Here is a 14,859-nt window from a genome sequence, read left to right on the forward strand (position 1 = left end):
TTGGGGGATGAATTTATCCACCAATCAGCAAGAAAAACCCAGGTTGTTCACCAAAAATGGGCCGGCATCTAAACTTACATTCTTGCATTTCAAATAAAGATTCCAAGAGAATGAAGAAAATTTTATAATAGGAGTAAATTAGAAAGTTGCTTAAAATTCCATGCTCTATCTGAATCACAAGAGAAAAAATTTGGGTTCAGTGTCCCTTTAAATTGTGAGAAGTATGGCATGATTATCAGTGACCGGGGAAAGCATATCTTTACTACAATATACACAAGAGAGGAAACAATGGGAGAGACATTGAAACAAACTAGAACATACAAGCCCATGGCAATAACTGGGGTATCTCTAGATGACACAGGGAAAAAACTGGACATAATCAAGATAGCATGAATAAGGGTTTGTCTTTAGCCCGGAAACATCCCAACTCTATGCATTGTCACAGTAAAATAAAAGGACTTTTAAGGGACAGTCAACACCAGAAGTGTTGTTTTAAAAGATATATAATCCCTTAATTACCCATTCCTCAGTTTTGCATAACCAGCACAGTTATAATAATACACGTTTTACCTCTGCAATTACCTTGTATCTAAGCCTCTGCAAACTGCCCCCTTATTTCAGTTCTTTTGACAGACTTGAATTTTAGCCAATCATTGCTCACTCCTCTGTAAATTCACGTGCAGGAGCTTAATGTTATCTATATGAAATACATGAACTAATGCCCTCTAGTGGTGAAAAACTGTCTAATTTAGGTTTAGATTGGAGGCGGCCTTCAGGGTCTAAGAAATTAGCATATGCAACGCCTAGGTTTAGCTTTCAACTAAGAATACCAAAAGAACAAAGCAAAATAGGTGATAAAAGTAAATTGGAAAGTTGTTTAAAATTACATGCCCTAATTGAATTATGAAAGTTTTCTTGTACTTGTCTGTCCCTTTAAGTCCATTTTAAAGAAATTGTGCTATTGCCTCTTCCTATCCTATATTATAAAAAGCCAGGAATGTTTGTCCGATGCAGTCAAGTGCTGTAGAAACTGCGGCGCGAGACAAACATACCTGGCCATAAGGAAGGATCAGTTAGTGAGGATCAAACAGCAGAGAGGGGGGGGGGGCGGGAGCTAGGGGGACCGCAAGCGTGTGGGACTGCTGTACTAAAGAAAAAAAAAAGTTGAGAGCAGTATGGAAGGTGAAGGAGGGAGGGAGAGGGGATCCAAGTGGATGGGCGTTTTGGCCCATGTACAGAATTTTAGGATTAGTCTTGCTTATATTCCTCCAGGGTTCTCAAGGAACTTAAGTCATAGCTAAACCTCTGCTCTTAATTTTTCAAGACTTATTATCCACAGGACTGGCATAAAGCTGATGTAGTGCCACTTTTTAAAAAGGGAACAGGTATGATCCAGAAAGCTATTGACCAGTAAGTCTGAAATCATTAAAGGACCACTAAACACAAATTGTAAACTACATGATTTTGAATCTTCATATCTGAGATTAATTTTGCAATGAAAACTGCAACTTTATTTTGTCAAATGAGTATATTGTTTTATGTTTATTCATTTCATTGATTTTCCTGTCCCCCAGAACAAAAGAATCCTTGCTAACCAACCAAAAATTTAGATAAAATTATTTGCAGACTACCAATTATTTAAATGTTACTAGGCTTAGCAAAACAGCAACTTCTAAGTATACTAGCATGTTTTAAAAGAGGCATAAATGCAATAAAAAAAAGAATAATGATGTTGCTGTGTAAATCCCTAGTATGGAGTATTGAGTATGAAGTACAGTTCTGGGGACCAATTTTAACAAGGAACATTGCAGAATTAGAAAAAGTTCAGAGATGGGCCACAAATTAATAAGGGGGATGGAGGATTTACACTATGAAGATAGGATACCTTGAGAGGTGATATGATAACTTTATATAATATATTCAAGGCCCATATATAGAGTTGGTGGAAGAGCTGTTTATTCAATTTAAGGCTAGAGGAAAGAAGATTATTTGTCCAGTAACATAAATGTTTTTTCACAGTGAGAGCAATCAAGTGTTGGAACATCTTGCCCAAGGAAGTATTGACTGCTACAAATATAGATACAGTACATTTTAAAATGGCTTAGAAATATTTCTAGCTAAAAATAGAATTCAGGGATATGATTGGTTGTGTTAAATGTATCAGCCTTCTAACTTTTTAATGTAAGTTCAATTGTCAGCTTCTTTAGTGTAGATCAGGTAGTCTATATATAGGTTGAACTTAATTGGTTCTGCCTTCTTTCAACCTCATCTACTATCTTGCTATGTTACTAAAAATCTTGACCATTTCAAGCAAATTCAAAGAAGTGAAGAATTTGGCATCTATTTATCAAGCCATTAACTTACTTGCATTTGACGGCACCAATACGCTAGCCTAAGATCGCCTAACATCGCTGCCGCGGACCTGAATACGTTCTCCAAAATTATAAAAAAAGCTGTCAAAAAGCCACGCACCAAGTACGGTGCGATGAGCAGCGGACTGTTGTTAACTAACAGTTATCGATCTCGCTGCTCTTCGGATTTTTTTACAGCTTTCTTAGTACCCTGTCACTAAACACCCACACTATACTATACTGTTTACCCCTAAACCGGCGCTCATGGACCCCGCCGCAACTAAATAAAGTGTTTAACCCCTAAACCGCCGCTCACAGACCCTGCCGCAACTAAATAAAGTGTTTAACCCCTAAACCGCCACTCAGGGACCCCGCCGCAACTAAATAAAGTGTTTAACCCCTAAACCACCACACCCGGAGCCCACCGCCACCTACATTATACTTATTAACCCCTAATCTGCCCCCCTACACCGCCGACACCTACATTCTACTTATTAACCCCTAATCTGCCCCCCCTACACCGCTGCCACCTACATTATACTTATTAACCCCTAATCTGCCCCCCCTACACCGCCGCCACCTACATTATACTTATTAAACCCTAATCTGCCCCCCCCCTAAACCGCCACCACCTACCTACATTTATTAAACCCTAATTTGCCGCCCCCAACGTCGCCGCCACTATATTAAATTTATTAACCCCTAAACCTAAGTCTAACCCTAACCCCTAATGTAAATATAATTTAAATAAATCAAAATAAATATTACTATCATTAAATAAATTATTCCTATTTAAAACTAAATACTAATAGTTGCATTGTAGCTAGCTTAGGGTTTATTTTTATTTTACAGGCAAGTTTGCATTTATTTTAACTAGGTAAAATAGTTATTAAATAGTTATTAACTATTTAATAACTACCTAGCTAAAATAAATACAAATATACCTATAAAAAAAAAAAACTAAGTTACAATTACACCTAGCACTACACTATAATTAACTTAATTCCCTAAACTAATACAATTAAATAAAATTACATAAAATTATCTAAAGTACAAAAAAAACAAAACACTAAATTACAGAAAATAAAAAACAAATTACGAGATTTTTAAACTAATTACACCTAATCTAATCCCCCTAACGAAATAAAAAAGCCCTCCCAAAATAATAAAAGCCCTACCCTACACTAAATTACAAATAGCCCTTTAAAGGGCCTTTTGCGGGGCATTGCCCCAAAGTAATCAGCTCTTTTACCTGTAAAAAAAAATTACAACCCCCCCAACATTAAAACCCACCATCCACACAACCGACCCTACTCTAAAACCCACCCAATCCCCCCTTAAAAAAACCTAACACTAACCCCTTGAAGATCACCTTACCTTGAGAAGTATTCACCCAACCGTCCTCCAGATGGGCAGAAGTCTTCATCCAGACGGCATCTTCTATCTTCATCCATCTGGCGCGGAGCGGCTCCTTCTTTAAGACATCCGACGCGGAGCATCCTCTTCTGATGATGTCTTCTTAAACAATGGCGGTTCCTTTAAGTGACGTCATCCAAGATGGCGTCCCTTCAATTCCGATTGGCTGATAGAATTCTATCAGCCAAGCGGAATTAAGGTAGGAAAAATCCTATCAGCTGATGCAATCAGCCAATAGGATTGAAGTTCAATCCTATTGGCTGATCGAATCAGCCAATAGAATGCAAGCTTTATTTAATGAGGCAGATTAGGGGTTAATAAATATAATGTAGTTCGTGGCGGTGTAGGGGGGCAGATTAGGGGTTAATAAGTATAATGTAGGTGGCGGCGGTGTAGGGGGTGGAAGATTAGGGGTTAATAAGTATAATGTAGGTGGCGGTGGGCTCCTGGAGCGGCTGTATTGGGGTTAATAAGTTTATTTAGTTGCAGCAGGGTCCGGGAGCGGCAGGATAGGGGTTAATAACTTTTATTTAGGTGGCGGCAGTGTAGGGAATGGGCAGATTAGGGGTGTTTAGACTTGGGGTACATGTTAGGGTGTTAGGTGTAAACATTACCATAGGAATCAATGGGACATCGGGCAGCAGCGAACATGAGCTTTCGCTGCTTTCAGACTCCCATTGATTCCTATGGCATCCGCCTCCTCCAAGGTGGCGGATTGAAAACCTGGTACGCTGGGCCGGAATAGTGGCGAGCGTATCTGGTAGTAGTTTGTTAACCAGCAAAAGTAGTCAGATTGTGCCGAATTTGCATTCGGAACATCTGTAATGACGTAAGCATCGATCTGTGTCGGACTGAGTCCAGCAGATCGTATGTTAGGTCACTAAATTCTACTTTTGCTGGTCTGTAGGGTTTGATAACTAAGGGGAATCAGGCTTGCCACAAATACGCTGTGGAATTCCAGCGTATTTGCGGTTGACGGCATGATAAATAGATGCCTTTGTCTTAATTTACTCTACTTCAAAAAAGGTAAAAGCAGTAAAAAATGTATTGTTTACAATATGATTATGGAAAATGTTGTATCTTTTGTATGTATAGCTGGCATTGTTGAAGAGCATACCTAAGTAGGTAGCATGCATGTGTCTGGAAAACTACTTTTTAATAATATGAAAATTTTGAGCACTGAATAGCATAGTTAAAAAAATACTCCAAAACTGCTGCCATATAGTGCTCCAGACATGTGTATGCTCCTGAGTCTATCTACTTGCTTTTAAACAAAGGATACAGAAGGAACAAAGTATATTTGATGATAGAATAATTAGAATGTTTTAGTTTTTTGCCACTATAAATTATTTTTCAAAAAATGTCATTTTAAATAAACAGCGTGCAAAATCAGGACACACAAATTCTCCCCCCTTCTCTGTATTCTTATATGTTGCATCTCCTTATCCTGAGTGTTAAAATATTTGCTCACTGCTCCTTTATGCTGAGAATACCCTGCCTTTCTCCTACCACCCAACTCAGATCCCGTAACTTAATCCTTGCAAGATTTCTTAAGACACTACCCCAATAACAACTTACGAGTTCCCAATGCTAACCATACTTTCGGCTAGATTTGGAGTTCGGCGGTAGATGGGCTGTTAACGCCACGCGTGTTTTATGTCTAACGCACGTCAATGTTTGACTCCGGTATTTAGAGTTAAGATAAGACCATCTAACGATGCTCCTAACGCGTGTATGTCACACGCGTAATCCTGCCCGCGTTAGACAGTCTCCCATAGAGATCAATGGGAAAGCAAAAAAATTGCCTTTTTTAATCTAACACTCGATCTCGCGAGAATACGCACAGCTCGGTCATATGACGCATACCACATCATGCACAACAATAACACGCCGCAAATGTCACAACAACAATCACTCAACAAAGCACACAAGCATTACACATTCACAAGCGGGGGAAGTTTTAATACTATTTATACGGGGAATACGCATATACTTTAAGATGCGGAAAATCGCACAATAACAACAAGGATTAAAAAAGAGATACATACACTAGAAACAAAATCGCATTCAATATCATTATATATTATGAAAAACATACATATACAACACTTCACGAAGAACACACCATCGCAAATTCACATTTAATAAGAATACTTTTGGACAATGAAAGCTAAAACGAACACTATGACATCATCGCATTCTACACATTCCACAAATACCAACTCGAAATGAGCATGCGCAAATTCACACACCTAATACACATTGCAATAATATTAATTGCTAATAAAGCACACCTGAACACTAATTACAATGGAAATTGGGACATCATTAAACATTTACACAGGGTATATAAGCACCACACAAGCATGGCTTCTTTGACTGTGTTGCTGTTGGGTCTTTGGAGATTGGAGGTTTAAGAATAGAGAGTTAGCGAATTTTTGAGAGTGAGTTAGTGTTAGCGTGAGAGAGTCAGTTGGTAGTGTTAGCGTGAGAGAGTCAGTTGGTAGTGTTAGCGTGAGAGAGTGAGTGAGTTAGTGGGAGTTAGTGGGAGTGGGAGAGAGTCTGTTAGTGGGAGCGTGAGTGAGTTAGTGGGAGTTATTAGTGAGAGTTGTTAGTGGGAGCGTCAGTTAGTGGTAGTTAGTGAGCGTTAGTGGGAGTGTTTGTTAGTGAGAATTAGAAGTAGTGTGAGTTAGCGAGCGAGTGATTTATCTGTACACTTAACACATTTACACGCAAACACATTCAATACATACATACACTTATCAATAACACTACATACACTCCATACCCCCTACCCCCTCATACTACACTCCATACCCCATTCCTTGTAGTCCCATTCCCTTTCATCCCATTTACTCTTATCCCATACCCCATACCCATCCCATACCCATCCCCTAGTTACATTTAGTTTACATATCCTCCTTTTAGTCTTATTCTTTTCGTTTATTTAAATACTCCTTACCCTCTTTGTTTTTTTACATCCCTCACACTTTAAGCACCTTTTTTGTCTTTTTAGTTCTTTATTTTGAGCCCCTTTCATTTCATCACACTCACTTTTTGTTTGATTATTTGGGGTTTAGTTTAGGGAGGAGATGGAGGCCAGGCAGGGGACAGGTAGAGGGGGGAGTAGAGGGAGGGGGAGAGGAACAGGGCAGGAAGGGGGGCAGGAAGGGGGGCAGGAAGCGGGGGTGGAAGCGGTGGGTGGACCCAGCCACTTGGTTCAAGATGACCAAGTGGCTGGGCCCAGTGGCGGTCAGAGTAGGGCTTCACAGTCCGGGAAACAGAGGGCATCGTCACAGGGGAAGGCCAAGGCGACTAGGGAGGCGAGGTTTACGATGGAGGAGAAGGAGGCCCTCGTAGAGGCCTATATGGCCAGGCATAGGATGCTGCAGCACCAAAAGACCACCCCGACTGACAAGAGGAGGCTCTGGAACGAGATTAGGAATGCAGTCAATGCAGTGGGTGGCCGGAACCGGGATATGGATTCTATCAAACATCGGTACCGGGACTGTAAACTTGAACTTAAAAAAAAGTTAAGCCTGGAGGCCCGACATGCCGCAGGGACCGGTGGCGGCCCTGCCCTTGAAATGGAGTACTGCCGATGGGAGGAAATGTTGCGGCCCAGCATCTCCGAGGTGGAAGTAGTCGGTATCGGAGGAATCGATACCGGGAACCTGCCACTCTCATCTGACGGTAAGCTCATTGAACAATAATTTCACATACGAATGTATTTCAATGGACACTATACGCAAACATTTACTGTCATGATTGAGGTAGCGAATACAATTTGACAAAACATTCAAATGTACTTAAATTACCTAATTAGATTCATTCTTGAGATATATTTTAATGAAGAAATAGCCATGCACACGGTGAAACAATCACAGGAGGCAGCTATATTCACCTAACAATCAGCATCTTAGAAGCATATTTATATATGCTTTTCAGCAAAGAATATCCAGAGAATGAAGCTAATTAGATAAGAAAAGTACATTCGAAAGTTGATACTAAATGTATGCTTCTAAATCATGAAAGATCAAACATTGGGTTTCATGTGTTAAGGATCAGATTAATGCTATTACGCTGTTTACACGCATTCTATTACTTTGCGGTTACATCAGTATCTAGGCTATAGGTTAGGTGTGCATTTAAACAGACTGAAAACAAACGCTAAAACATTCACATTGACCACAGATATCACAAACACGGTTTAGAAAAAGCGGAAATCGTATTGATTGTTTGTTAGATTTCAAAGTGGATTAATGATTCTGCATTTGTAATTGTATCGTAAGCTAAGTCATTTAAACCTTTATTTGCAAATATGCTAATATATATATATATTTTTTATTTTTTATTTTTTTATATACAGAGTCTGGGGACGAGGCAGCACAGCCTCCTGCATCTCCCCGGGATGAGAGTGGTGGTGAGGAATTCCCACTTCGGAGGGAAGAGGCCCCCCGTGAGGAACAGCGCACGGGAGATGATGAAGAGGCCCCGGAAGCACAGGAGGATCCCGCTGAACCCGCGGAACCCGCGGAACCCGAGGTCCCTCAAAGACCCGCACTCCGCCGTGCACGGGCACCCCGCCGTGCACGGGTTCAACAGGCACAACAAGAGGAAATAGCGGAGGTGCGGGTTCTACTGGAGTACATAGACCAGATGCGTACCTCCCGGATAGAAAACATAGAAGGACGACGCAGAATACTTGATGGCCAGAATCAAATTATTCAAGGACAAAATGAAATAATCAGCATACTGAATAGAATACAAGAAGGACAAACAAGAATGTTTCAGCTTCATCAAGAAATGTTCACTTTTTTCCGGGAGGCGCATGCTGGTCTACCTCCTGTTGCTGGGCCTCTTGTTGCTGGGCCTCTTGCTGCTGGGCCATCTCCTCCTGCCGGCCCATCTCATACTCCTCCTCAGCCATCTACTCCTCCTCCTCCTCCTCAGCCATCTACTCCTCCTCCTCCTCAGCCATCTTCTCCTCCTCATCCATCTTCTCCTCCTCAGCCATCTACTCCTCACCTTGGTCGTCCCAGTACTCTTCCTTCCACTCCTCCCACAACAGCTCCAAGGAGGACTCTTCGGAGTCGGCAGTTGCCTCTCCCAGAGCCTCAGCCCCGTGGGAAGAGGGGAAGGAAGAGGAAGTAAGTATTTTTTTCCATCTTCAAATTATTTTTTTATGTAATGTGTAATGGATAGGTATGTGATGATGTGGTTTTCATACACTTGTGGACCACACTCTGTATATAATCGACTTCTATGGGACCGGGTCCATGGAGGAAGATTGTTTGCAGAGTGTGGGTTATAAGTGTGTGAAAACCACATCATCACATACCTATCCTTGTTCATGATATTGATTGGTTTCTGTGATGTGATGTCCAAACTGTTTCCCGAATCGCTAACTAAATTACCATAACAATTATCCATGATGGCATATTACTGTTTGAATGCCAATAACACAGCTTAAAGGGACAGTCAGAAAATTATTGATTACAAAGAAAAAACTGTATTACGCATTATAAAGTTGGAAACAACAAAAAATGGAGAAATACATGTGTGACTTATGTGCTTACCCTTGTATCTATGACTATGAAAAATGACCACTTATTTGTTGTTCTGACATAACAACATTTTAGATATCAATTATCAATACATGGTCAATAATATGCTGTATGAGCACAAGGTTTTACATATACAAATGCTATCCAAATGCCCTCTAGTGCTCAAATTGTATAATGATTACAAGCACTCTTCAAGATTGAAGAAATGAGCACACCAACCTCATAGGTTTAGATAGCAAATTTAAATAAACACAGACAAATGTTCAATTGTTGAGAAACATTTTATATCCTTGATATTACAGAATTGACTTTTCGAATAATTTTAAAAAATAAAATTTTTCTAAACTGTCCCTTTAACAACATTACATATGCTAACACATATTTTAAGCTTGTTGGTATATCTACATGTACTTTGTCAAAAAATTATTTTTAAAATCACATTTATATTGACGTGTTAAATAAAGTCTATTTTCTTTAAGAGACATTATTGTGTTAATATTTTATTGTAAATATTTTTATTTTAACAATGAATATGGTTTAAAGTCCTTTTAGGAGTGTGTGGGGGGGGAAATATGCTAACAAAAATATATTTGAAGATTAAACTATGTGGATCTCATACATGATACAAAAAACAACATTTGCATTCAAGGGACAGTATCCTATATTTTTTACATAACTGTATGTAATAGACACTACTACAAACAACAAGATTAACATATACTGATATCAATATTAAAAAGCTTCAAACACTTGCAAATAAAATAGGGTTAGCTATATTGAAAATATAGATGAACCACCATTACAACCGTAAAACAACACAATACACCATCATTAACATATGAAAAGACCCTTTACACAAACTGGACAAAGCTGGAGATGGTACTCACATGAAACTCAGAGGCTTTGCGAGGAGTAAGAAAATTACTTACATTTTCTTACAACACAAGACAAAATAAACCTATTGGTTAAACAATGGACTATCTAACTAGAGACAAAATCCAAGATTTTGATTTATAATGTGAGTGTATAATGAACCTTTAATAAAATATACAACGAAATTACATTTAGAAGAAGTCGGCATCATATATTTAGCATATGATAAATGCATATTGATTACTTTATTCAAACACAATAGCGCATATTTATTAATTAGATATGTTCAACATTAAACACAACAGTAATTTTTAAGAAAAAGGAACATTGTTGACAAACATATTAAACATGGACTGTAGAGATTTGCACTTGCCTATAAATATCCTATGCATGAAAACATTTTGCTTTCGTTCGTTGATTCAACCAGACATCCAGCAAAAGAGAATGTGGTGGTCTTTATCAGCTACGGGTCAACAATGTAACATGATGCAAATAATACATATTCGCAAGCTTTTTAAAATTGCATGCAGTCACAAACGTTTTTAACGTGCACAAATATTGCGGGACTACGCAATCCAATCAGACGTTTTTTTACCTTTACATGTGCCGTCTTAACATGGCGCTTCCTTGATCACGTAAGAACGCCATCCAATGAAAGGCACATTATTGATCACGTAAGAACGCCATCCAATGAAAGGCACATTATTGATCACGTAAGAACGCCCATAAAAAAAGGCGCATCCTTGATCGCGTCAAAACGCAATCCAATAAAAGGCATATTCCTGATCACGTAAGAACGTCAGTCAATACAAGGAATCATTGGACAGCCTGGCAGGTGACGTCTTAAGCAACATGGCGCATCCGAGATCGCTGAAAAACCGCAGACAATACAAGGACTCAGTGACATCTTGGCATATCACTAAGAAACGTATTTATATTTTAGGAACTAGTATGTGTGTAGATTGCTATCTAGGAATGACAACAAATCCAGAATCATCTTTTCGGACTTGACTGTCCCTTGAACTATAGCTATGGTGTATATCTTTAACATTTAAAAGATACACATGAGAAATACATATGCCATTGATGTTTTAAGATATGTTTGGATTGTTGTTGAATAACAATAGTTATACATGGATTGATTAAACGTGTCATTTATTCAAGTTTAATTATTGTCAGCCTACCTATAGCCATAAATGGGAGGAGATGTATTTAGTTAACATATTAGTTAACTAATATTCATCATCCACATTATTTGCATTACACACAGAGATTTATTTGGTTACACTTTGACAATAATATAGATTTGAAAATGAAATACAGGTGCTGTCAACATTACAATAAGATTGTTTATTAATAAAAATATATGTCCTTGTTCTTGTAAAAAGGACAAAAACGCTTTACAAATGGAAATACATTCATTAACAATTGTGATCAACATCACTTAAAGGGACATAATTTTGTTTTTAAAAAGAGCATACACATAGTCAATACTATTTAAATAAAATGAACACTTTACAGGGATTATATCATTGTATCAATACTCAGATCATTTGGTAAAGGTGCATCAATTCATGCAGAGTTTATAAATACACACATGGATCAGAACATTTCAATATACATATATACACAAATACAAATATATATACATATATAAAGAAATTACTCTGCTAATCATAATCAGGCAATGATAGAGCTAAGAGAAAATAATATAAACACAAATAATAAGATTACATTGGAGATGTTAATCTTAAAGTCATTTACTATTGTCTTACATATATGATTTCATTATAACAAATATATTTGGTAGGTCCCTTTAAGGATCAACAGCATAAACTAGAGCTTTCAAAAAATAACAGGAAGAATGAGGACAAAGATTTGTGAAATAAAATGTATTTTATTAGTATGTAAGAAAACATACAAAACGTTTATAAATAATCTTGTAAAAATAAGGAATATATGAGCCATATGACAAGGTAACACAGTGCATCACAGTCCATGAAGAGAGTTTCCAAGGGCCATCATAGCCCCATTGGAGACACATGGCAAGGTAACACAGTGCATCACAGTCCATGAAGAGAGTTTCCAAGGGCCATCATAGCCCCATTGGAGACACATGGCAAGGTAACACAGTGCATCACAGTCCATGAAGAGAGTTGCCAAGGGCCAGCATAGCCCCATTGGAGACACATGGCAAGGTAACACAGTGCATCACAGTCCATGAAGAGAGTTGCCAAGGGCCATCATAGCCCCATTGGAGACACATGGCAAGGTAACACAGTGCATCACAGTCCATGAAGAGAGTTGCCAAGGGCCAGCATAGCCCCATTGGAGACACATGGCAAGGTAACACAGTGCATCACAGTCCATGAAGAGAGTTGCCAAGGGCCAGCATAGCCCCATTGGAGACACATGACAAGGTAACACAGTGCATCACAGTCCATGAAGAGAGTTGCCAAGGGCCAGCATAGCCCCATTGGAGACACATGACAAGGTAACACAGTGCATCACAGTCCATGAAGAGAGTTGCCAAGGGCCAGCATAGCCCCATTGGAGACACATGACAAGGTAACACAGTGCATCACAGTCCATGAAGAGAGTTGCCAAGGGCCAGCATAGCCCCATTGGAGACACATGACAAGGTAAAAGAGTGCAACAGGCACAACAATAAACTGATAAAAAGGCCAAATGGCAACAATATAAATACAAATTCAACATGTGGACGGAGGATTATTATCTGCCACCATGGAGCATATCCAGATCCTCCACTTACTGGTCATCCTCTTCATTGTCCTGTGCATGTCCAGCTCCAGATTCAGGCCTTGAACGTAATTGCATAATTTCACGCAGAGTCAAGTCCTGAACCCGGAGCTGGGCCTGCATGGTGTCGTTCATCCCTCTCAGGACAGCTGCGTTCCTCAACACGGCCTGCTCTACTCTTGCTATCCCTTCTAGCATGAGCCATGCTGAGTCACAGCCTAAAATAAAATAAAATTAAATATTAAGGATAATTACACAACAGAATAAAACATTTTTATACATACATTGTCATCATAAAGACAAATAATTATTTACAAAAATTAATTTTCAGATATTCTTTACACATGAATTAGGTTATTCAGACAGACAGAAATCATTAAAGGCTCATGTTACGCAAACATGTTGTCCCCTTTAATTGGTTTTAGATGATCCACTTATACAGCTTGAGTGTATCAAATGTTGTTAAAGGATTTACATTGTACTTACATCAGCAATTTAAAAAATCAATTTAGACTGTGGTAGGCACACCTATCCTTAAACATTTTGGCATTGAGGACAAGCTGTGTAAACATAGCAACCAGAAGAAATTACATTCCCACTGGGTTAGACAAGAGATAATGTATCCACATTTGTACATAAAATTTTGGATCCAAGTAGTGGTGTTTGGTATATGTAGTGATATCCAATTAAAGGGACACTGAACCTAAATATTTAATGGACTGATTCAGATAGAGCATGACATGACAAATCTTTAGAAATTACACATATTCATTATATGTTTTAATTCTCAAGCTATATTTTGAATGCAAGAATGTTGCTTTTTATGGAAGCCAATATTTGTTTATGAACTTTGTTTGTGCATGCTGGTTGATGGATACATTCATCCAACAATAAAGAAATGATGGCCAGATTTATTTTATTGTTTAAACTAATTATAGGAATCACTTTTTTTTCAAAAAATATATCAAGAGAATGACGAATAATTCATAAGAGTATTAAATTATACATTGGATTAACATTGCATGCTGGATTTGAATCACAATTTAACCAATTTAACTTCACTGTACCTTTAAGTATCTTATAAAGTGTATTTAGAATGATACTTACAGCTGTGCCTGGGAAGGACAATCTGACACCCAGGACAATGAAGGTTGAGACAGGGGGGAGGGATGGGATTGGCTTGGGGAGGGATGGGAATGGCTTGGGGAGTGGTGAGCTGCCGCTCCGGGGTAGGCCGTACAGCTGGGGAGTGGGGAGTTTGGGTCTGGGCAGCTGTACGGGCCAGAATACGGGGAGAGCGGCGAAGGGGGGTGTATGGGCGTTTTTTGGGAGGGACAGGATATGAAATATGGGAAGGGCTGGCAGTGGTCGGGGCATGGACATGAGTTTGGTCATGGGAAGGGCTCTGGGTCTGTGCAGGGGTGTGGCCATGGTCAGGGGTGTGTGCATGGGGAGGGGTTTGTGACTGGGCAGGGACGGAAACCAGATGACCAGAAGTGGTGGATCCATCTGAAAATGTAAAGAAAATATATTAACATCTCATACATCCTGACATCAAATCAACGCATTTCAAATTGATTATGTTTTCAATATACTTCGAAGTGTGTTTGAATCTGTAAACTATTCTGAAATGAGGATATGGTATCTATATAGGCACTCAGATGAATCTCAATGACTGTCTGTACAATTTGAAACTTATTATTGTGTTTTGGCATGGAATATGCATGTGACATAATGATGGCATGAATTATATATTCTTAAAAAAAAATATACAAGCAGATTTTCATGCTGCCTGATATAGAAAGGGGGCAGTAGTGTATTTGAACAGACAAATAATATTCCTTTTTAAAGGGAAAAAGCTGTAGACTTTGAATGTCTTCAATAAAATGATT

The sequence above is a fragment of the Bombina bombina genome, chromosome 4 (assembly GCF_027579735.1).
Source record: "Bombina bombina isolate aBomBom1 chromosome 4, aBomBom1.pri, whole genome shotgun sequence".
Classification (NCBI taxonomy): Eukaryota; Metazoa; Chordata; class Amphibia; order Anura; family Bombinatoridae; genus Bombina; species Bombina bombina.